The following is a 25,425-nucleotide window of genomic DNA, read 5'->3' as shown; positions in this document are numbered from 1 at the left end:
ACTCCTTCAATGCTGCACTCTCGAAGGAGCCGGGTCAACTCGAAAGCTCTCCAAAGTCATCTGGCAAGAGGCGGGGATTGGCGGTGGAACCGCGGAGGTAGGAACCGTGGTCTTCCCCTTTCTCTTCCCCATCCTGGAATCGGAAAGATTAATCCTTCGTCACAGCGTTGTTAAAAACTCAAGAGCTGCAGGTCCCGACTACTGCTCCTGACGCCATCTTGATTCGCTGTCTTATAGCAACACTTAAGTACTTATGAACACCTAATTTAGGCAAGAGAATTTACAGCAGGGTTTAGTTGGTGCAAATCCTCGCACCTAAAGTTAAGCACCAATCCTAGTGCTAAGTGTATTCTTTAAATGCACTAACTTTCAGTGCCATTTACAGAATAGTACTTAGCATGTTTTTTTTTTGGTGTCATTTTTTCAGTGCTATTTATAGAACTTGTTCTATAGTGTGTGTTTTAGGTGGGAAGAGCCTTTGAACAGCTCCCACTTGTGTAACTTATAGACAGTGGTGTGCTGGAGCTGGCTCGCACCGGCTCACAAGAGCCGGTTAAACTTTTAAAGCTTTTGCGAGCCAGTTCTGGCAGGTGAGCCGCAGGGCCGTGCCAACACGGTAACCGCACCGTGCTTACCTCGCCCTCTTCTCCCCAGATCCTTTTTCTTTTTTTTTTTGCTTAAATTTACCTCTGTCCGGCGGCAGCGTAGCGTTAATGAGAAGGAGGCGACGCTCCCCCGTCCCGACGTGTCAGTCTTCCCTTCGCTCAGTTCCACCTTCTTCTGACATCAGAAAAGACGTCAGAAGAAGGCGGGACACTGAGCGAAGGGAAGACTGACACGTCGGGGCGGGGGAGCGCCGCCTCCTTCTCACTAACGCTACGCTGCCGCTGGACAGAGGTAAATTTAAACAAAAAAAAAAGGAAAAGGATCTGGGGAGAAGAGGGTGGGTAGTGTAGCGATTGTTTTCGGGGGGGGCAACTGCAGGGGGGGTGCCGGAGAGGGGGGGCGCCAACTGCAGGGGGGCGCCGGAGACCCTAGGCACGGCCCTGGTGAGCCGGTTCCCAAGGGTGGCACAACCTGGCAGTAATCAAGGTAAGCATGGCAGGAGGGCGCCACAAGCCATGCAGCTTACCTCATCTCCCGCCACCCTGGGGGGGTTTAAATCTTTGATTTACTTCCGTCGCAGCAGCTGCAGTGAAAGCCCTGCCCGTCTCTAGTCTTCCCTTCGTTTCTGTCAGTGTCCCATCTTCTTCTGACATCATTTCCTCTTTCTGGGAGGGTGGGACAATGACAGAAAATGAAGGGAAGGCTAGAGACGGGCAGGGCTTCCACTGATGCAGCCGTTACGACGGAGGTAAATAAAAGATTTAAACCAAGCAGGGTGGCAGGAGCAAAAAGAGGGATGTTGGGGGAGAAGAGGGCGGGCAGGTGGACATGGGAGTGGGACAGCAGGGGAGAGATGTAGATAATAAACACAGGCACCCTGGAGTAGAGTCAAAGGGCAAAGGCCATAAATCGTGAGGCCCAGGAACTTATGATCTGATATGATATCCTTACGGGCAAACAGGCCTGGGAAAGGAGGAAGCATAAACAAACAGGGGAATGTGCTTTAGCAGGTGAGAGAAACCAGATAGGTTTGAAAGAAGACCAGATGATCCCGAGTAAGATAACTGGCTGAAGGCTTGTAAATCATTGTTAAACACAAGTGTATAAAAATAGCTGTTTCAGTCCAGTATGTTGAAGCGATAGATACAGCCAGCATATTTATGCAGTAGTTTTATCCTCCTCAGAGGAGCATCAAAGCCATCGATGGACATGGATAGGAGGGCAGGGCCCAGGGAGAGAGGAGAAATTACTGGACATGGAAGAGAGGGCAGGGGAGAGAGGAAAATTGCTGGATATGGATGGATAGATGGATGGATGGAGGGCAGGGGAAAGGAGAGTTGCTGGACATGGATGGATGGAGGGGAGAGAGGAGAGTTTCAGGACATGGATGGAGGGGAGGAAAGAGAGGAAGGAGATGCACATGGATGGAGGGAAGGGAAAGAGAAAAGAAATGCTGGACATGGATGGAGGGAAGAGAAGAGATTCAGATGGCCAGATGTCAGTGAGAATATTCTGTTTCCTGATGGGTTCATCTTAACTGGTTGTAATCTGCCTTGGGAAGCCTGGTGTTTATAAAGATGATGGAATATATTACAATTAAATGGAAGTAGAATTAAACTCTCCTTTCATTGGGGCACACAGAATCACAGCTTCATCTGTTTTGTAGAAGTTTACCCTGGACATAGATGGGAGGGGAGGGCAGGGGAGAGAGGAGAGTTGCTGGACATGGATTGATGGAGGGAAGGGCAGGAGAAATGCTGGACATGGATGGAGGAGAGGGAAAACAGGAAGGAGATGCACATGGATGGAGGGGAGGGGAGAGAGGAGAAATGCTGGACATGGATGGAGTGGAGGGCAGGGAAGAGAAATGTTGGCGGGAAGAAAAGACAGAGGAAGGAGATACACATGGATGGAGGGAGAGAGGAGAAATGCTGGACTTGGATGGAGGAGAGGGAAGACAGAGGAAGGAGATGCACATGGATGGTGGGGAGGGGAGAATAGGAAGGAGATGCATACTGATGGAGATGAGGGAAAGGGAAAAGAGGAGAAAACCTGCACATGGATGGAGAAAATAGGCAAAAACTGGATCCACTCTATACCTCCTCCAGTCAAGTTTGCAGAGGACCCAGCCTTTACCTATGGATGTAGAACAAGAAATGAAGAAGGAGGAAAGTAAAGAAATAAATGGAAAGGAATCCCTGGAAACTGAGTTAAGGGAACAGATAGAGAGCACCAGAATTAGAGACTGGGACAGTCATGATCAGGAAAAACAAAGTCACCAGAAAACAAAGGTAGAAAAAAATCATTTTATTTTCATTTTAGTGTTTGAAATATGTCCAATTTGAGAACTTTCATTGGCTGTCTTATTTTGCACTGGGTATACTGGAGCTGTAACAGCTTACAGAAATTATTTATATTGAAAAAAGATCATGTTATTTTTTTTTCTCCTGTACTAGTACAATACTTTCAATGATGTCTGTTTATAAGCGCCATGGCTGGTATAAGGAGTGTGGCTAATGTGGGTGTGGCTTTCATAGGGGTGGAGCCATATGTGGTGACCCAGCTCATAATTTTATTTATTTTTGTTACATTTGTACCCCGCGCTTTCCCACTCATGGCAGGCTCAATGTGGCTTACATGGGGCAATAGAGGGTTAAGTGACTTGCCCAGAGTCACAAGGAGCTGCCTGTGCCTGAAGTGGGAATTGAACTCAGTTCCTCAATTCCCCAGGACCAAAGTCCACCACCCTACCCACTAGGCCACTCCTACAAAAAAAGTACTACTGCCAGGGGTGTGCTGGTAAATTTTTAACAACAGGCTTTTTCTCCGGACGTAGCCAGCTCTGCAGTTGGAAGGGCCAGGGGTGGCTGGGGGGGGGAGCAACACTTGCCTCTCTCTCCTCCCTCCCTTCGTGCGGGCATGCTAGGCATACCTTTGCTGGCAGCCAATAAATGGACTGCCACCACTCCCAACGTCTTGCTGTCAGCATGCTGAAACTTCTCTCACATGCTGGAGAAGTCCCAGCCTGCTGCTCAGAGCTGGAAACAAGGAGTGGGGAGCAGCAGTAGTCTATTTACTTGGCTGGAAGAGCTCAGCATCCCCACCAGCAAAGTAAAAGATAATTCAGCAGGGGGGCCCAAGCCCACATTTTGGGAGCCAGTTGTTAAAGTAGCCATGGAGGGCCCTACTTTAACAACCGGCTCCCAAACTTCTTCAAAACTTAACAACCGGCTCTTGCGAGCCTGTGAGAGCCTGCTCCAGCACACCACTGACTACTGCTATCTAAAACTTATAGAATGTGTGCTGAGTTGAGCATCCCCAATCATTTTGAAAAGCTGGCTCCTTTGGCTGCATGTGGGTGACCTGCGAGGATGGAAATCGCCAAGATTATATAGTGATGAGAGTACTTCTTAGAGGTGCTGTTGCTTTGAAGCCTCACCTATTTTAGTACGGGAGAGAAGAACTAGAGCAGATAAGGTCTTATCCAGACCTGAAGGGACTTCTTTTCCCCCCCTGCCTATTTCTTTTGTCTGTGTCCTTGCTTAATAGCAAGTGCTGTTGCAGATGCCTGAGGCCTAAGATCCAGGATGAGATAACTTGGAACTGGATTCATAATACCACTCTGATTTTATCAGTGACTCTTTTAAAAAAGCACTGCTTAGTCTAGTCTATAAATATACTGTCTGCCCAGATTAACCACTCAGTATTTAATAACTGAAGTACATTCCTTACTTTATCTGAATCATTCTGGAGCAGATTTCTATACGGTCTCTTGCCTCTTTATTGTAATCTGTTTATTATTATTAAAACTATGCTGTAAAGTAATAGCTATACCTTGAAGCTGAACTTTGCACTGTTTTTTTTTTAAATCTGTTTTAAAATGGCAACATATTGGCTCAGCTGTCTAGTTTATATTCAAAGGGGTTCATATGTTTCTATGCCTGAGTTGTGTTTCTGCAACTGAATATCACTGTGTTTGATGTATTGCAATGACATTGTTTGTCTATGTGTATACTCTAGGGTGGCATACAGTTGCTCATTTTATGCTACCTTGGTTTTTATATTACCTAGTAATAAAATGTTTAAGGAAAAATGATGAGATCCCCATTTTTGCCTTTGGAGCTGCACTGCCCTGATTATTTAAATTACAGACATTATTCTGAGCACTTTGAATTTTATTTTATATTTTTACAGATTTCATACTACGAGGTCTCAAAAGAAAGCAGAAGAGAGATGTAGCCAGACACCAAAATCTTCCTCCTCTGTTCAGAATGAGGAAGATTCTGAAGTCCCTGCTTAGAAAGAGACCTATTTGAATGATAATATAATGTGGTTGCTGCTTCTTTGTTTGCCAGGTGCTGCAGATATATCATCCTGTATTTCAGAAGGAACTACTTAAGACCCTGTCTGGAAGAGAAAGGCAAGTTCATGAAAGCAATCAGTGGAGAACATTCTGCCAGGGGTGGCGAAGGTGATGCTGGAGCCAAGGGAACTCAGGAGGAATAGGGTGAGCTGCCTCTCTGATGGGGACCTAGGATCAGACAGAACAGAGAGTGTTGTTCTTTAGGCTGGTCAGGCCTAAACTAACTTTTTATTTATTTAAAAAATGTATATACCACATTATCTAAAAATTATAGGTGGGTAACAATAAAGAATACATAATTATATATATAATATATATTTAAAAATACAATACACCCAGGAAAAGAGCCAGTCGCATAGTAATCCAAACACAAAACTATCAAATGAGATATAACAATCAATAAATTCCCAACAAACACAATGAGTATATATTGCAACTCAAACATTCTTTCTATCAATCAGCACATTACATATGCTATAGCCCAATGTTTATCAATCTTTTTATGGCCATGATCCCATGATCACAGTTCAATAAAATTGTGTGACCCTCCCAGAGGTTCAGAATAATAATGCACTTATGGAGAGCCCACCTACGTTGTGACCCCATTTGGGATCCTGACCCACAGTTTGGGAAGCTCTGCTTTAGCCTTTATACCACTGGGAAAACCTGCTTAAAAAGAAATGTCTTTAATTGCTAATGGAATGCCCCAGTTGAGAAACCTGAAGTAACGCATTAGGTAAAGAGTTCCATAACAGAGAAGCTACAACAATAAATATATGTGCGTGGCTCTCTTCTAGCCTAATCAGTCAAATAGATGGCACATCCAAAAGTCCCCTGTCCTGTGATCTTAATGTTTGTTATACAAGTCATTAACATATAGGCCTAGATGCACAAAACTCTAACGACCCTTTAATGATCCTCTAACAACAAAATTTGCGACCGTTGCATGCATTATAGGCCTTTTTCTGAAGCCGCTAGCAGATAACGAAAATGGAATGCAAACCAGAAACTACCACTGAAATGTGGACAATTCGCTATGCACTAACCATACCGACGATTCTAACGAATCATTTAACGTGACAAATTTAGCGAGCTCTCAGACCTGTCGTTCAGGCCTGAGCTATCATCTCCCCGCTCCCTCCTGCACCTTAAAAATGCAAGCTGGCATGTAAAAAAAAAAAAAAGTTATATAAAAACGCAAACCGGTAGCTCCCCACTTCCCCCTGCACTAACCAAAACAACAACAAAAATTCAAATAGATCGGGAGGGGGCAAAGGCGCTCATCAGGAGCGTCCTGTATGGGTGCCCTCCCCCCCCCCGAGATCGCCGCTGTTCCCTGCTTCAGCCGGTTTTAATAAAAACAAATCTCCACATTTTCTCATCCCCGCTCCCCCTCCCTTCCTGTGTGTCCTGTCCCTTGCTCCAGGGCTCCACCTCCCGCCATCCTCCGCCTCCGCCCCCGTGCCCCGCCCCCCTGGGATCGTTGCCGCCGCTCCCACCCTCCACCGGACCCCCTCTCCACATTACCGTCCCGCACAGTGCCTGTCACCTGTATGTGGAGGCGCTGCACAGGATAAAACATCTGATCAACAATTGCTTCTCCCTTCTCCGACATCAGTCTGTTGTTCCTGTGCCCGCCCTCCATTGACGTAAGTCACCTATGTAGATAACTAACGTAGGTAACTTACGTCAATGGAGGGCGGGCCCAGGAACAACAGACTGACGTCGGAGGAGGGAGAAGCAATTGGCGATCAGATGTTTTATTCCGTGCAGCACCTTCGCATACAGGTGAGAGGCGCTGCATGGGACGATAATGTGGAGGGGGGGTCCGGTGGAGGGTGGGAGCGGCGGCAATGATCCCAGGGGGCGGGGCACGGGGGCAGAGGCGGAGGATGGCGGGAGATGGAGCCCTGGAGCAAAGGACAGGAGACACAGGAAGGGAGGGGGAGCGGGGATGAGAAAATTTGGAGATTTGTTTTTATTAAAACCGGCTGAAGCAGGGAACAGCGGCGATCACGGGGGGGGGGGGGGGGGCAAGGGCGCCCATACAGGACGCTCCTGATGAGCGCCTTTGCCCCCTCACGATCTATTTGGATCATTTTTTTTTTGGTTAGTGCAGGGGGAAGTGGGGAGCCACGTGTTTGTGTTGTGGTTTTTTTTGGACGTTTGTGGCATGCGCAGAGCACCCAGCATAACGCTTGGCTGCTTGGCGCATGATTTAGGGGCCAATTACCGATGGGGATTATGATTCATTGATACATTGTACTTCTCGATACCGTAACAAACATGTTTGACCTGTTTTTTTGGTGCATGCTTCGGTTTTTCAAAATCGTTAAGGACTTTAACGATTTAGATTTTTTACGTTTGTTTGATGCATCTGGGCCATAGTCTTTACTGAACAAATAAACAAGCCAGAAGTTTGCAAACTGGAGAGTGGAGGAGCTGGCAGACCCAGGGCAGATCTGCAGTAAACAGCTTGCAAGTAAACAGAACAGCTGAGGTAAATGGGCCTCTTGCGACATGATAGAACTGTCAGAAGAAGTTTCATGATTCCCCCAGCTTAGACATCTAAAATAAAAGGAATCTTTATTAATACAAACACAAAGCAAGGTAGGGTCATACTTGTGTATATCTATTTAAAATTAATTGCTAGAGAAAGTAACCTTTACAGAGAACATTTTTGCAAAGAGTCTTCCTGTTAGGAAGTAAAACAAACATTGTGATATTGTTCACTTGTCAATTAAACCACAGTGACTGATTAAAGGGAAAAGATGAAAAGGGGCCTACTGGCACTCTGATTGCAGTGCAAATCATCAAAAAATCATTAGTTGTCATTGCCCTAGAAGTACAGATACATAAGTAAACCAGAGCACAGTTTCTCTCAGTTCAGAAGTGGTACTGTGAAAAGACTTCCAGAGAGGAAGAAAATTTCACTGGTGAGTATTTTACCTGCTGGGATATTGCATTTAAACCAGGGAAATGGTAGACTTAGAGCTCAGTAGGTAATCTCAGTGTCTTTATTTTAAGTTACTCTGCTTATTTAGCAAGCAAAGTGTGTTATGCATATGGTTTTAGCATTTAAAGTCTGCGTTATGGTCTCATATATATGCTATTTTAGAATATAGGCTAGCATTTAAAGTTACTGTTTTAGAGTTTACCATAGTATCAGTGTAGAGCATGCTAATAGTTAAAGGAAGCCTCTGCTTAGAGTTTAACATCAGTTTATCTTGTTGGGCAGACTGGATGGACCGTGCAAGTCTTTTTCTGCCATCATCTACTATGTTACTATATTAGTTTAGAGCAAAGCACCTTAGCCCATGAATAGGTTGAGCGGGCTGAAGTTAGGAGGACCCAAGGTGGTGAACTGGATTGAAAACTGGTTGACTGACATATGACAGAGGGTGGTGGTGAATGGAGTTTATTTGGAGGAAAAGAAGGTGAGCAGTGGAGTGCCTCAGGGATCAGTAGAGGGACTGATTCTATTTAATATATTTGCAAGCAAAATTGTAGAAGGATTAGAAGGAATGGTTTTTTTTTTTTTGGATAACACAAAAATATTCAACAGAGTGGTCTCTACAGAGGCAATAGAAAACAGGAGAAGGGCGCTCTCCCTATGCAGAATACTAGCTTTGCGCAGATCTCCTGACCCATAGGAGCCGGCTCTGTGGGTGCTGTGGGTGCTTGACCACCCCCAATATTGAGAAAATTCATTGTATGTGACCAGGGAGAGGTTATTTCCACTGGGTTTAGCACCTCCAATCATTTTGAAAAGTTAGCTCCTATGTCCTGACCAACATTGGGTGCTAGATTTATGTCTGCTGAAGCCTAGTGTAGAGCCGGAACCCAACTTTAGGTGCAGATATGACATTATTCTATAACATCGCACCTAACTTCTGGGAGCACCCCGATCCGCCCATACTTCTCTCATAGCTATGCCTCTTTTGAGTTGCTCGCTATGAAATTTAGGCATGGATACTATAGAATAGGGCATAGGGCAGATGCGTGTGTAACTCCTAATTACTGCAAATTAAGTGCCAATCAACTCCAATAAATGATTGTTAGCACCTAATTGACTAATTAGTTTATACATGCATCTGGGATCCATTCCAAAATTTGGGCGCCTAACTTTGGGTAACTTATATAGAATTCAGGGGTTTGTGCCTGTATAAGTCTCCTGTGTAAAAGATAGAATTATGTGGGAACTTGTGTGGCTTTTGTGAATCAGTCTCTTAATATTTTTCTGTGTTTTCCATGAATATTAATACTCTGTGTCTGCAGTTTTCTGTTTCTATATGTCCATAGATGAAATATCATTAACTCTGATTGTACTGACAGAGTGCATTAAATTAAAAACACAAACTTACAGGGAGATTAAAAAGTCACAAAATGTCCTACTTAACAGAATGCAGAAAAGCTTAACATGCTAACTGCTCCTCTGCCTAGGTAATACCAAACATTAAGAATACTCTGCAGAGTTCTTCAGCTATGTCAGTGGTTGACAGTCTGGAGATGATCAATTCACAGTACATTTTTCTCTTGCTGCAAGAAAAAATATATGAGTTGATTCAGGGCATATTCTAAATCAGTCCAGTAGAGATTGACTCCTTCACATCATTTTCTGCACACTTCTGAATTTTGCACCATATGCGTGTAAAAGTATATAAAATAATTGACCCAAAATAGGAGAGGTGCTGTGGGTCTGTAGATCAGTCACAAGCCAAAGAACAGAACAGATCCCAGATGAAAGTCACACAGTAAATATTTATTTAAAAAACAACCTGATGTGGCCATGTTTCGCCTGAAGGCTCTGTCAGGGGAAACGCAATAGAGATTAATAAACAAAATTGCCCCTATTAGCCAGATGGTTTTCACATAGCAAAACTTCCTTCTATTCTTTGGGTTATAAAATAACTGAGGCACGCAGAACTATGAGTACAGATACGCATGTGTTTGGAAGGACATGGGAAATGTCAGTGTTTTGGCTAAAATGACAGGAAACCCCTTGAAATTTCAGGCTTTTCTGAGTTGAAAAAATCATGCACTATTTCAGACATTGTCTCCAAAAAGAAAAGAAAAGAAAACAAAAATTCCAGTAAAAAACATAGCCACTGAAAGGGGGGTGCAGAGGGGGCAAAATTCCCAGGTTCTAGGCCTCCATGGGTGATCGCGTCCTGACTGGAGCAGGAGAGAGAAAACTCCGACACCAGCCCCCCTTGCATTCCCTGCCTAGCAACTGCTGGGTCCTCAGGCTGTGCATGCTCAGTTTTGAGACATTTTCCTCCTTTTTTTTCATACTCCATGTAGGTTTGTTTCAAAAAAATACATATTGCTGGATATATATTATAAAGAGTTTATAAACTGGAAACATTAGCACATGACCATTAATACAAATCATAGAAAATCAGTCATTTTAGGCTGCAGTAAAAATGGCCTTAGTGTGTGGGAAAAACCTGCATAAGGGCATACTGAGGCAGCTTAGTAAAAGCACCCCTAAATGTCTTATACAATATGAGGTTTACAAATCGTATGGATAAGTGATGCCACTCCTGGAACATCCTAAATCCTGTCTTCTTTTTGGATGGATGATTTGGGCGTATTGCAAATTATGGGGCCCTTTTACGGAGTTTTGTCAAGCAGCTAATGTGGGTTTTTTCATGCAATAAACATCAGTGCGAGCCAACACTAATGACTGCTGCATTAAAATCTCTCTTTAGTTGCCTAATGCAGGAATGGACAGGATCTGGCTGCAAAATGGGTGGGCAGGGGAGTGGCCAGCTGTGACACTTAGTGCTTTGGAAATACCACAATCTAGCTGTCTTAAGGAGATGCCACGCTATTGGCAGTCCGATAGTATGGCTGCTACCACAATAGGTGCTGGCAGTGCCCCTGCCTAACGCATCTGATTCCCTCCCCCGACACTCCCCAACAGAGCCACAGCCTTGGATTTCCTCTGGCTGATACAGTGGCAGCTTAATGTTCCCTCCCCTGACACTTCCCAACATAGTGACAGCCTTGGATACCTTCCCTCCCACAACCCTGTTTAAGCTCCAAGCCCACCAGGTTTAAATCCCGCCCCATGTCCATAACCCTGTCCACCGGACACAAACCCTCTCTGCAAAGGCCAGCTCTCTCCCCACCCCCAACACCCTCCCAGGTTCTACTTGAGGTCAGCATTGACAGAGCTGCCAAAGGGGCCCAATTTTTGAGAGGGAGATTTTAGTGCACACCCCAGGCCTGCCTACTCTACCTCATGGCTCCACCCACTACTGTGCTGTTTGAGCAGAGCAAAGGTCTGCGATGCTGCTACTCCAGCACATTCTTAGTTCAGGCACTTTGAAATTGAATATAAGATGATACCTTTTTATTTGACTAGCCTAATACATTTTTTTAATTAGCTTTCAGAAGTCAAAAAACCTCCTGCTTCAGGTCAGGTCAGATCAGGACAGTACACTGCTGTTATGGTATTCTCTCCTGACCTGAGGAAGGACGTGTTGGTCTCTGAAATCTAGTTAAAAATGTATTAAAATTAGACCAATATAAAGGTATCACCTTATTTTCCATTTTATGTTTTATTTGTATTAATCACCCTTTATTAACAAGGCTATTACATTGTTTTATCTTAAATTAAAAATAATGTTTTTTTCTATCTTTAATGTCTGGTGATTTTCTTTTTCTACTTGTGTTGGTCCCAGTCACTGGTTTCCAAATTCCTTCATCTTCTCTTAACTCACTTGCCAGGGTTTCCTGTCTATTTGTCATTTTTCTCTCCTCTTTTTTTTCTTTCAGTTTTTTGTGCCTTTCTGTTCAGATTTAATTAATTCTTACCCCGTCTTTAATTTCCCTCTTTTTACTTCATCTACCTACAGTCTTTCATCTTTCCATCACCCTTGTTCTCCCCTTCATCCCCTATGCCCCTTCCTCTTATTCTCCAGTCTTTTACTATATCAGCTCCCCTCTTTCTCTCCCCACCCTTCCATCTAGCATCTCTCCTGTTTCATCTCCATCTTTCCATCCAGCGTCTACCTTCTCTTCTGATCCTTCCATCCAGCATTTACCTTCTCTCTCCCCATCCTTCTACCCAGCATCTTCTCTTTCTCTACCCTTTTCCATTTAGCATGTACTCTCTCGCCCCATCTCTTTCCCCATTCAGCATCTTCTCTCTCTCCATCCTCTCATCTAGTGTTTCCCATTTCTCTCCCCAACTTTCCATCTAGTGTCCCCCCTCTTTCTATCCCTACCCTTCCATCCAGCATCTCCGCTTTCTCTCCTCGTCCTTACATCTAGCATCTCCTATCTTTCTGTCACTTCCCTTCCATCCAGCATCTCCCCTCTTTCTATCCCCATCCTTCCAGTGTCTTCCCTCTTTCTGTCCCTCCTACCATTCAGTGTCTCTCCTCTTTCTGTCCCCATCCTTCTAGTATTTCCCCTCTTTCTCTCTCCATCAGCATCATCTCTCTCTCCAGCCCTTTTCCATCCATGTCTCCTCTTTTTTCTCCCCCTCTTTCCACTCATCTTCTGTCTCTATCCCTCTTCCTTCCAGCGTCTCCCCTCTTCTGTTCATCTTTTTTCATCCCCCTTCTATTCATCACCTCCCACCTCCACTGTTCCCTCTAAGCCGAGCGAGTGTCCTCCAACTGCATTACTATCAGTAAGGGGCGATTTCAATATTGTGTTTTCAATCTCTAGGGACAGGTTCCCTGGAGTCCTACAAAGCTTATCTGTCCCTCACTATTGAAAATGTGATCGTGAAACAGCACCCCCAACTGGCAGGACTGTAGATGGAGGATTCCAGCTCAGCTTAGAGGGAACAGTGCCCACCTCTCCCTCCCTCCATGTGGTGTTTTCTGTTTCCTGTAGGCCGCTGCTGCTTCTCCTGATGAGCAGCTGTGGCAGCAAAGCAATAAAAAGCAAGTATGGGGCCACAGTCTTCAGGCATGTGCTGTCGGCCTTTCCTGTTCCCTGCCCCTGCTGATGTCAAACTCTTGTTCCAGGACAGGGGACCAGCAGAGCCAACAGTGCATGCCTAAAGACTACGGCCCCGTGCCTGCTTTTTATTGTTTTGCTGCTCATTGGGAGATGTGGCAGTGGCAGGTTCATCGATGACAGTGGCTCAGTGGGAGAATTTTCCACTTTGGTGGGAGTTTGGGAGATGACCCGCCAAAGCAGGAGCCTACAGCTGAAAGAGAGAGACTTAGCAGGTCTGCATTGATGGTTAGTGGTGCTAGAAAGGAGTGGGCCCCATATGCTCCAGCCGAGGCCTCAGGCAGGATTTTTTATTTTTATTTTAGTTACATTTGTACCCCGCGCTTTCCCACTCATGGCAGGCTCAATGCGGCTTACAAGGGGCAATGGAGGGTTAAGTGACTTGCCCAGAGTCACAAGGAGCTGTGCCTGAAGTGGGAATCGAACTCAGTTCCCCAGGACCAGAGTCCACCACCCTAACCACTAGGCCACTCCTCCATGCAATATGACTGTCCTGACCACTAGCAGTAGTCTCATGGTAGTACCACTAAGGTGCATCCTTCATAGTACTAGGGGTAGGGCAGCCATTTTGTACTTAGCTGAGACCCGGGTGGCAGCAGAGGGGTCCTGCTCCCGCTTGGTACCTCTGACCACTAATGTTTACCTCAAGTAGTACCTCGGAAAGGGGGGGGGGGAGTCTTTGCAGGGGGCTTGTGTCCAGGTGGCGGGGTTAAGATGGGGAATGGCTTAAACCCAGAGGGACTGGTTCTTTAATGGTAGTGTCGGGAGAGGGAATCCAAGGATTTCACTTTGTCTGGGGGTTGAGGGTTTGCCGGGGAGGGAATCCAAGACTAAGATTGGGTCAAGAAATGTTGGAGGGAGAGAATTCAAAGCTGTCACTCTGATGGGGGTGGGGGGGCAGGGGTAGGTATTGAATATGTGGAGGGTGGGTATCTACTCTGACTCTTTATTTGTGGTAGGGCCGCACCATGTTACATGCAGTGCTTGGTTCTTGTGGTGCTCCCACACTATTAGGTATTGAATATAATATAGTGGCTGTGGGCTAACTGTCTGCTCTGTGCAGAATAGGCAGGGCAGATTCACTGCACTCTCCCTGCATTTACCACACAGATTTTGCACTTACTGCACATTTAATTTTGCTTTAACTGTGCAGTAACAGGCAGATGATCAAAAGCAAACGCCGGCGCTAGAGGCTGTGAGCACCATACTAGTGCCGGCGTTTGCTACCGCCCCAAGATCAGAGCCCTTGAGCGCGTGAAGCAATGCGCTCGAGGGCTCTTAGAGCAAGTAGCATGCAAATGCATGCTAAACAGGGGTCTTAGCACAAGTAGCTTGCAAATGCATACTAATCAGCGCTTAACGCATTCATCTCCAATGACCAGCATCCTGCGCGCCAAAGATTGGGTCACTGGCCGCGACAAACCCTACGCCAGCTCCGAGCTGGCGTTAGGGTTTGCAGATCATTGGGAGGAATGGTGAGCCCTATCCAGCATGCATTAGCATGCTGGCAGGCCCCATTCCCCCCTACAGCAAACCTGCCAGCGAGGGCAGTTGAGGACATACACAATTTGGATGTTTCTGTGACGGGCAGTTGAGGACGTCCAAAATTTGGACGTTTCTGTGACGGAGCAGTTGAGGATGTCCAAAATTGGATGTTTCTATGAGAAAGACATCTTTCTCATAGAAACATCCAATTTTGGACGTCCTTAACTGCCCATTGCAGAAACGTCCAAAATTTGGACATCCTCAACTGCCCCGTAACAGAAACGTCCAAATTTTGGACATGCTCAACTGCCCTGTTGCTATACCTCCGACACCCCCTTGAAATTTGGCCGTCCCTGCAACAGGGCAGATGAGGACGTCCATCTTCTGATTTAAAGATGGGCGTCCTTCTCTTTTCATTGGTCTCCAGCCCAGACCTGTCAAACAAGTGTGAGAGGACTGTGCTGAGCGCATGCTCAGGCACAATTCTCCCGCACTTCTACCCCATAATCAGAGATAACTGTGCTGCTTAAATTTGCATGCATTATCTCTGATCATAGGTCTAATAGCGCCCCGCGCTGTTCCAGCGCTATTTTAGAGCGCTGTTTGGAACAGAGCGGGGCTTTTGATCATTTGCCTATAAGGGCAAATCTTACAACATTTTAATAAAAGGGATCCTCTATGTACAAAATTACCCATTCACTGTCTTTTTTTTTTTCGGCATTTGTTTTTAAAAAATGCTTACACAGTCGGTGTGTCTGCCATATTCCATCTTAACACTTCCTCAGAAATACATTTTATTTGAATTTTAAATGTATTATAGGACAAATATTTGTTTTACTTGTACACTAGTATTAAACTTGTGTAGACATAGAAAACAGTAATACACATAGCTAAAGACATACAGATGCTGCAAATAAATGTAGGTAAATATTAAACAGAATATCTTTAACATTCTGTAATATTACTACAGTTGTACACTGTTGCCTTTATGGAAAGCCCTTGAGAATATTTTGCTTCCACAAACACAGCACAGGACAGATGGAGCCAAAGTCTTATAGCTATCAGGACAGATGACAAAAGCAATAGGACACTAGCACAAAACAGTGCTACAGATAGACTTACAGCAGATATGGAAATATTTTAGAAGAAGGCAAGATTTACATTTAGTCCGGCAATTAGAAACAGGTATGGCTTCCCCCCTCTCTCTGTTTTCTGCAGTTTCTGTCTTATCTTCAGCGCTCACGTTTTGCCACCTCCTGGTCTGGCCAGTAGAGCTGACAGAGGTGTCAAGGCAAGCACAGCAAGACTGTGCAAGATTAAAACCCCATCTGTTCAAATCTGATAGTTCAGCCATGATGTTTCAGAGTCCCAGATTCACAGGACTCCTGGGAGAACAAATAAGTAGCTCTATTTGTCCTAATATACCTTTATGTAAATACCTACAGACAAGTGATACTATTTACATAGATTTAATCTTAAAGTAGCCTCATCTCTCACGGCAGCGGTGGCTAGAATGTAATACAAATGGAAATACAGACAGCTGTGACTGGGGAGAGCAGTAACAGCATCCCTCCTCCTGTCTCTTCTGCATTTCTGCTACATTCATTTCCAGGCATTGAACTGTTGCTGAACTCAGCAAACTCTATCCAATCATTCAGCTCACGACATGGTCCACTCCTTCATCTTCCCTGTCAGGGAAAAATTGGTGATATACTACCATATATTTAAGGAATATGAAATGATTTAAAGTGTAATCGCTACCTAGCACTGCAGTGGAGCCATCTTCCTTTCTCATACTCAGAGTAGAAAGAATTTGTATTGACTGGAAACTCATGGGACTATTTTTTTGTTGTTGAGGTTTTAATTCTAGTGATTTTATAGAGCTTCTGAAGAGCAGCAGGTGAATAATTTGAGAACCAGGGGTTCTCCACTGATCATGTGGTAAAACCTAGGAGTCACCCACATTCCCCACATTAATCCTTGCCTTTGAGACTAATTAACATAGGCAAGCAATTTCTTTAGTGACTAGGGACCAGATGCACTAAACTTAACGAGCCAGCAACCGTGGCTTTTGAACCAGTTCTAGCCAGTCTAGCAAGCAAGTAGTAAAACAAGACATGCACAAAAGGGTTTTCCAAGCCATTTTCCTGTCATGGTAGCAGCTAACGAAAACAGAATGCAAATGATCTAAAAGTTATTATAATGAGTTAATTAGTATTATAATGTGCATGCAAGGCAGATGCACAGCCGTTTTCCAACCCCATGCACCATGGAAAACCTAACGGGAGGTCTGCACCTCTCATTAATGCCTGGCTGGGGCTGCTGTGAGCGGGACCCATGCAAAGATCAAGGGAGACCAGTGGGAAGAGGAGGACGCCCATCACAAAATCAGAAGAAAAAAAAAACATCCAAGTGCTCGTCAGGGACGTCCTTTCAAGTGCCTAACACTTGGACGTCCTTCACTCAAAAAAAAAAAAAAAGGACTTCCCTGACGGGCACTTGGACGTTTTTTTTTCTTCTGATTTTGTGATTGGCATCCTTCTCTTGGATGTGTTTTTCTTACGACTAAGGTGCCCGAAATGACCACCGCCGGAGAGAATCGGAGATCGGGACGTGCGAGGACATCCAGATCAAAACTATTTAGATGTCCCTTTCGATTATGCCCCTCCAGGTCTCTCTCAGCCAATTACAGTGCGTTTAGCTAAACTCGCTGTGATTGGCTGAGAGAGACCTGGAGGAGCATAATCGAAAGGGACGTCCAAATAGTTTTGATTTGGACGTCCTCGCATGTCCCGATCCCCGATTCTCATGCACTGCGCATGCTCAGCTAGCGGACTGGCTTCCCCTCCTTAGGAAGGAAATCATGTGCAAATGAGCTAACAGTGAGCAGCTCATTTGCATGCGATTTCCTTCATGCATGCCCGTTTTTTTCCGATTCGCTAAGGGATCAGTAAGGGAAGGGCTCTTTCCGTGGAATTAGTGCATCTGGCTGAAGGTCTGTTCAAGGAATGGGCTATACATGCACTGGGTGCTAGATGTGAAGGTGTTTTCAGTGCCCGAAGTAGATGGGACTGAACATTCCTCATAGCTGTGGAGATCGAACTAGTTCTTATATATGCCCTTTCTCCCAGTCAGTGTTGTTTTAAATGCTGACTGCCATGGGCAGAATAAAGTCTTGATATTCAATGCCATGCCATGCCATGTCTGGGCACTGGCATTGAATATATGGGTCTGACTGGTCAAGAAGTACCCACCAGGATTTATGCAGGGACCTGCACAGGGGGATCAATTATTTCTCCCTTCTGTTCTGATACCCCCTCCCTCTTGACTCCCCTGAATAGCTATGCTTCTCCTCCCTCCTGATCAGTTATGAACAATGCCCCCTCTCTCTCCAGAATTCCTAAACCAGAGGGAAACCCCAACTAGAAACCCTCAACCCCACCCCCTGTAGGTGCTCCAGGCCTATCTTTAGCAGCCATAGGATCCCAAGGGCAGGAATGATGATCGCTCACTCTTCCCCATTACAGTGCTGACCTAGAGATCACAGCAGACATTTTAAGGTCAGCAACTCAATGCACAGGAATGAATGTGCATTGCTCTTGCCCTTGGGACCCTATGAGAGAGGGTAGGTGGGTGGGGGAGGGGTCCAGGTTAGAGTTTTCCTGCTGTTTGGGGAGGTCAGGAGGGGGAGCTCTACTGTTTGGGGAACAAAAGAGGGATTTCCCTGGTATTTGGGTGTTTCAGCAGGGAGGGAAAGGTACTGTTATTCAGGGAGGTCAGGACAGGAGGGAGGGGCACTGCTGTTTGGGGGGTTGGGGGCACTGCTATCTGAGAGACATCATGAAGGAGGAGGAAATGCTGTTGGGAGTGAGGAAGGAAGGAAGGGGCATAGCTGCTTGGGGGAGGGATCAGGAGGGAGAGGTATTGGAGCATACTTAAGGGTGGAGGTTTTGGAAAGGGGAAGGTCATCTAAACAGTGACCTTTTAGTTATGCAGGTGCTGGCTGATATTCAATGCCAGCCTTTAATGTAGTCCTATTTAGCTGCCAAATCCTCCGATTGGCCCTTATCCGCCCACTTTCAAAATGGCTGGTTCATGCCAGTATTTAGCAGCACTGCCCAGGAGGGCTGTTAAATATAACTTTGAATATTGGGCCCTTAAATTTTTCCTCAGGCCCTTGTCTCATAAGATGTTGGTTTTATATTATGTTGATATTTTAAGTCTCTGTTAATTGATTTATTTATATGTTTTAAGAATTATGATGTTATAAGATTTTATACGATGGAGCTTATTTTCAAGGCATATGGATGTCTCAAAATGCCCGTCTATGTGCTTGAAATGTCCAAATCATGATTTTGCAAAGGCAGAAAAGGGATATCCAACACTGTAGTATGTCCAAATAACAAGAGGGTATGTTGTGAGCTTGTTTTGGGTGACTCAAAATCAGGATTTCCAACAACGATTACCAAATGAGAAGAAACGTCCAAGCCTAAAAAAAAAAGAACATCCTAAGTTAGACCTGTTTCAGTCACATCTAGGGTACAAAAAGGTGCTCTGATTTAGTTGACCACTGGAAGGATTAAGGTATGATACCTCCTTAATCCCCCCTTGGTTGCTGTCCCCTTCCCTCTTCTCTGAAAGTGAAATTGGCTTCTTTTGCCAGTTTGGTATTTGGAGGGGGGGGGGGGGGGGGGGTAACTCCCATTGATCTTTTAGGACACAGATGTTTACACCTCTTCTGAAATGGGGAATAAATGTCTGTAAACTTGCCACACCCTGTCCTCTCTAAGACACATCCAGACCATGCTCCCTTGCCATTTGCACACACTGGATTTGATATGTGCATATCCTGGCTTTATAAAATGGGGACTCAGATGTTTATGCAAGATAAGTGCTGATTTATGCACATATCAGATGTGGATAGGGTTTGTAAAATGAGGGCCACAGAGAGGTATATAGATACTGGGCCAGCACTGAATATCCTGGTATAAGTTGGCCAATGCTAATTATCTGAGTACTAGCAATATTCATATGTGTATCTGGATAGGTAACTGGATAAGGTTAGGACAGCCATTTCTCTGTCCTAATTTTATCCAGCCATTTACTCAGTTAGCAGACCGAATATCGTTGCTAACTGAGAGGTCCTTTTACTAAGGTGCACTGAAAAATGGCCTGCGGTAGTGTAGGTGCGGGTTTTGGGCGCGTGCAGGTCCATTTTTCAGCACACCTGTAAAAAAAGGTCTTTTTAAAATTTTTGCCAAAAATGGATGTGTGGCAAAATCAAAATTGGCGCATGCTTATTTTGAGTCTGAGACCTTACCGCCAGCCATTGACCTAGCGGTAAAGTCTCACGTGATAACTGTGCAGTAATGACCTACACTCCTCAAATGCCACTTGGCACGCATCCGATAATAAAATTTTTCGGACACGCGTATTGGATGCCCGCCAAAATTGAAATTACCGCAAGAGTCATTTGGTAGCCAGGCGGTAACTACATTTTGGCGCACGTTGGGCACATGTAGATGCTTCCACAGCTTAGAAAAAGCGCCCCCAGGTAACTGCAAACTCTGCCCAAGCTCCAACTAATCGGATATTGCTGAGGCATTTTGACTGGATAGGCAGTGACATTACTTTGATGATGCAACTGAAAATCCAGGTATAGTCCTTGTCAGCGGGTCTTAACTATAGTAACGTGGTAACATAGTAGATGACAGCAGAGAAAGACCTATACGGTCCATCCAGTCTGCCCAACAAGATAAACTCATATGTGCTACTTTATATGTATACCTGACCTTTATTTATTTATTTATTAGGATTTATTTACCATCTTTTTGAAGGAATTCACTCAAGGCGGTGTACAGTAAGAATAGATCAAACATGAGCAGTAGGCAATTAGAGCAGTAAAAATATTTGAACAATACAAAGTATGGCATGGTATACTAGCAATGACAACACATTGAGGGGCATAATCGAACGAAAACGTCTATCTCCATGGGCGTTTATCTCCGAGAACGGGTCTGTGAAGGGGCGGACCGAACATATTTTCGAAAAAAATAGACGTCCATGTTTTATTCGACAATTTGTGAGCTGGGCGTTTTTGTTTTTCAGCGTTAATGGAAAATGAAAGCGCCCAGCTCAAAAACGAATAAATCCAAGGCATTTGTTCATGGGAGGGGCCAGGATTCATAGTGCACTGGTCCCCCTCACATGCCAGGACACCAACCGGGCACCCTAGGGGGCACTTTTACAAAAACAAAAAAAAGGTAAAAGAGCTCCCAGGTGCATAGCACCCTTCCCTTGTGTGTTGAGCCCCCCAAATCCCCCTCAAAACCCACTGCCCACAAGTCTACACCATTACTATAGCCCTAAGGGGTGAAGGGGGGCACCTACATGTGGGTACAGTGGGTTTGGGGGGGGGGGTTGGACGACTAAGCATTAAGCAGCACAATTGTAACAGGTAGGGGGGATGGGCCTGGGTCCACCTGCCTGAAGTCCACTGCACCCCCTAGCAACTGCTCCAGGGACCTGCATACTGCTGCCAGGGAGGTGAGTATGACATTTGAGGGTGAAAATAAAAAGTTGTGAAACACCATTTTCTGTGGTGGGAGGGGGGTTAGTGACCACTGGGGGAGTCAGGGGAGGTCATCCCCGATTCCCTCTGGGGGTAATCTGGTCATTTAGAGCACTTTTTGGGGCCTTATTCGTGAAAAAACAGGGTCCAGGAAAAGTGCCCTAAATTCTAGCTACAAACACATACTTTTTTTCCATTATCGGCGAAAGGCGCCCAACTCTGTTCGGGTGATAACCATGCCCCAGTCCCGCCTTCACCACGCCTCCGACACGCCCCCGTCAACTTTGTACGCTTTCGCGATGGAGTGCAGTTGAAAACGTCCAAGTTTGGCTTTCGATTATACCGCGTTATTCGTTTTTCTGAGATAAACGTCCATCTCCCAATTTAGGTCGGAACTTGGGCGTTTTTCTCGTTCGATTATAAGCAGGATTATCTACTAGAACACTATAATTGGTAGTGAGGGGTAAGGCAAAGTTGTAACATATAGATGAGTAAGAAAGTAGGAAGAATTTGAAAGTAAGGTGATTGATTTGAAGAAAGTTGCACGTGAGGTCAGAGAGATGATTAAATATTATCCCAGCTAGGGTAGGAGTGGATAAACATGTCCGCTGCAGTATGTGCAGCCCGAGTCAATCCTTGTGTGTGTGAGTGAGACTAACAAGTTAGTTACTTCTTCCATTAAAGGCTTGGTTGAAGAGCCAAGCTTTCACCTGCTTCCTGAAGTAGAGGTAGTCTTGTGTTAAGCGGAGCCTTTCAGGTAATGCATTCCAGAGTGTGGGGGCTACTCCGGAGAAGGCTCGCTTGTGGGTATCACATCGTGTAATGTCTTTTGAAGAGGGTGTAGTTAGTGAAAGTCCTTGGGAGGACCTTAGTGTCCTTGGCGGTGTGTGGAGGATCATCCTATTCTTCAGATACTCGGGGCCATTTCCTTTCAGGGCCTTGAAGATCAGACGTAGAGTTTTAAATATAGCCCTGTATTGTACTGGTAGCCTTGATTTGTATCTGCCATTTTCAGGGCACAGACCATAGAAGTCTGCTCAGCACTAGCCCCGCCTCCCATCCACTAGCCCCGCCTCTCACTGGAGATGGGAGGCGGGGCTAGTGGTTGGGAGGCAGGGCTAGGAAGAAATCGCTTAACTGTATATTGATTTTCACATTTTTTGGGTAACCCTCACCCCATCCTTATCCCAGCCTACTCTTAAATGGATAGTATCAGGCTGGTTAGAGAATTAAAAGGCCAGTTACATCTGTATGATTTCAAATTATGCATTAGCTGACCACTGGTGAACACATAGGGCCCCTTTTTACCAAGCTGCAACAAAAGGGGATAGACATTGGTGTCAGTGTTTGTTTTACATGCGTGCCGAGGCCCCCTTTTACCGCTGCTGGTAAAAGGAAAGTCTTGCCTTCCTGCAGGAAATGGCCGTGTGGCAAGTAAAGCACTTGCCGTGTGGCCATTTCCAGAGGGAGCCCTTACCACTACTCATCAAGGGCTCCCACGTTAGCCCGGCGGAAAGCCCTCAGCTGGTACACCCAATATCTCTTAGGAAATATTTTCTCAACATATCAATTGCAAGAATCAAAGGAGATTTTGGAAAACTGAGAAATCTTACGTTGTTTCTCCTGACTACACTGTCCAAATATTCAAGCTTCTGTGCTTGAATATTTCTTTCCTTAGGAGTTGCAGAAGAAAAGCTTTGAATCTGTTTCACCTCGCATTCCAACAGTCCAATTCTAGCCTCTTGCTGCCCCAAATCCTGTAACAAGGTCTGTCAAGTTCCTTTTAAGGACAAAATGTCTGTTCCAAAAGAATTTGATACCTGGAAAAGGGCAGACTGCACTCCCTGGATACCATCGCACACGGACTCCACCGTCACTACTGCTGGCTTTTCAAACTTTCCCAAAGACGAGGAAGAAGCTTTCCCCTCAGGCAGGGCTTTTGGTAAAACTCTAGTCTTTCTGGCATCTATAACTGACAAAATAGGAGAAAAGATAGCCAGCGGATCCCCCTCACTGCTGAAAACTCGGGTACCTCCGGTGGCCTCTCTTATTTTGGCATCTCTGTCACTGTCAAACTGCTTCTGTGTTTGGGAGGGACAGCCTGTAGGAAGGGGCTGAATGATGCACCCTCAGTGCTGTGGTCATTGGTTCACCAGACCTCACTGAAGTGGGTGCAATCACCTCCTGTGTCCGAACACCAAAACACTCCAGCATTGCCAGCTTTGAGGTAATACTTCCTCCGGGGTTAGGGGGGGCTCTCCGAGTTTTAGTCTTCTGTTTCCCTATACACCAAGGGAAACCTCCCAAAAGACAGGCAAAACCTCAGGAGCAGCAGCTCAGGCAGACACGTCTGCCTCTGACGCCATCTTGGTCCCCCAGATACAAATATTAAATGGTACCAAAATTGTGGACTCAGTGAGGAACAAAAACAAGGGGGGGGGGGCATGATGAGCATATATACGGTAAGTAGCAAAATAGAGAGTTCAAAAGTATACGAACTGCCTGGAGGTTGGTTGAAAGACATTATTATGCTGGACGTGTTTGGAACGTTCTGCTGCCTACTTTGACGTAGTGCTGTTAGAAGGACCATTTTGGATTTTATTTACTATTATAGAGAATACTGGTTGGACACCACTCTGCGAAGAAACACGGCCCATGTTGGGTCTTTTGCATTAAAGATTTCTCCATTGTTCCAGTCTTGAGGGCTCTTTTGTGCTCCTTTTGCTGTCTGAGAACAAATAATTGGGCCTACAAACTAAAGATTTTCCTTCATTTTATTTCTGTGGGAAAAGTACTTAGTACAATGGGCCCCATGGTCTCAGACTGCTATGATCTGACCTATGTAAGTATTTCTGATGCTGGTATGTGAGAAAGTGATTTATCCAAAGCTTTTATCCATCAGCCTTTTCAAGAAGGCATATGGAAATTTGATTTTTCATGAGCCTCTGCAATGAAGTTAAACAGTAATGTGATAGCACAGATTTCTATACAGGAAAATAAGACATCGCTTTTGAATAATAATCCTCAGCACAAAGAAACGTGGTGTTCCACTTTGAGAGGAATACATCTAGCCTGTCACTGGAATGACAGACACGTTATTCAGCAAAGTCACACAGATGTTAAGCACTCCAATTGTGTCAGAGCTCAATTTCATTTCCATGTTTTGAGCCCTACATGATTTTGGTAAAGCACACACATTAGTTTCACTCAATCTGATCTTCCAGTAATCCAAAAATCACTAAAGGCAGTTTCAGTTTGTGTTCTGTTCATGCATGAAAAATTACTGGTAACTGATTACAGGCATTTAAGCCTCCTTTGAAAAATCTGATTTTTGGGGGCATGAGCTGAATAAAGAGGTATGAGGAAGCAGCATAGATATGTATTTACTACAGCAATAAGGATTCATATTACTTGTTAGATATTTTGGCAATATCTTTCAGTACCTCACCTGCTATAAAATAAGAAATCTTAGGGGTCCATTTACTAAGATGCGCTGAAAATGGGCTGCGGTAGTGTAGGCACGTGTTATGAACACGCACAGATCCATTTTTCAGCGCACCTGTAAAAAAGGCCTTTTTAACATTTTTGCCGAAAATGGACGAGCGGCAAAATAAAAATCATTGCGCATCCATTTTGGGTCTGAGACCTTACCGCCAGCCATTGACTTAACGGTAAGGTCTCTCGCGGTAACCGTGCAGTAATTGCCTATCAGCCTTATTTTCGAACGTGATGGGTGCCCAGATTTCAACCCAAATCGGGAGATAGGCACCCATCTCGCAAAGGCGCCCAAATCGGTATAATAGAAAGCCAATTTTGGGCGTCTTCAACTGCACTCCGTCGTGGGAACGAACAAAGTTGACGGGGGCGTGTCAGAGGCATGGTGAAGGCGGGACTGGGGTGTGTTTATCGGCTGAGGAGAGATGGGTGCCTTCGGCCGATAATTGAAAAAACAAAGACGTTTTTAGCGCGAATTTAGGTCACTTTTTTGGACCCTTTTTTTCCACGAATAAGTCCCAAAAAAGTGCCCTAAATGACCAGATGACCACCGGAGGGAATGGGGGATGACCACCCCTGACTCCCCCAGTGGTCACTAACCCCCTCCCACCAAAACAAAAACAACTTTAACAACTTTTTTTCCAGCCTGTATGCCACTGTCAAATGCCATACCCAGCTCCATCACAGCAGTATGCAGGTCCCTGGAGCAGTTGTTAGTGGGTGCAGTGGACTTCAGGCAGGTGGACCCAGGCCCATCCCCCCTACCTATTACACTTGTGGTGGTAAATGGGAGCCCTCCAAACCACCCCCAAAACCCACTGTACCCACATCTAGGTGCCCCCCTTCAGCCATAAGGGCTATGGTAATGGAGTAGAGTTGTGGGCAGTGGGTTTTGGGGGGGGGGGAGGATTTGAGGGGCTCA

Source organism: Microcaecilia unicolor, chromosome 6 (genome assembly GCF_901765095.1).
Source record: "Microcaecilia unicolor chromosome 6, aMicUni1.1, whole genome shotgun sequence".
Classification (NCBI taxonomy): Eukaryota; Metazoa; Chordata; class Amphibia; order Gymnophiona; family Siphonopidae; genus Microcaecilia; species Microcaecilia unicolor.
The sequence above is the reverse complement of the archived record's forward strand: the minus strand, read 5'-3'. Positions refer to the sequence as shown.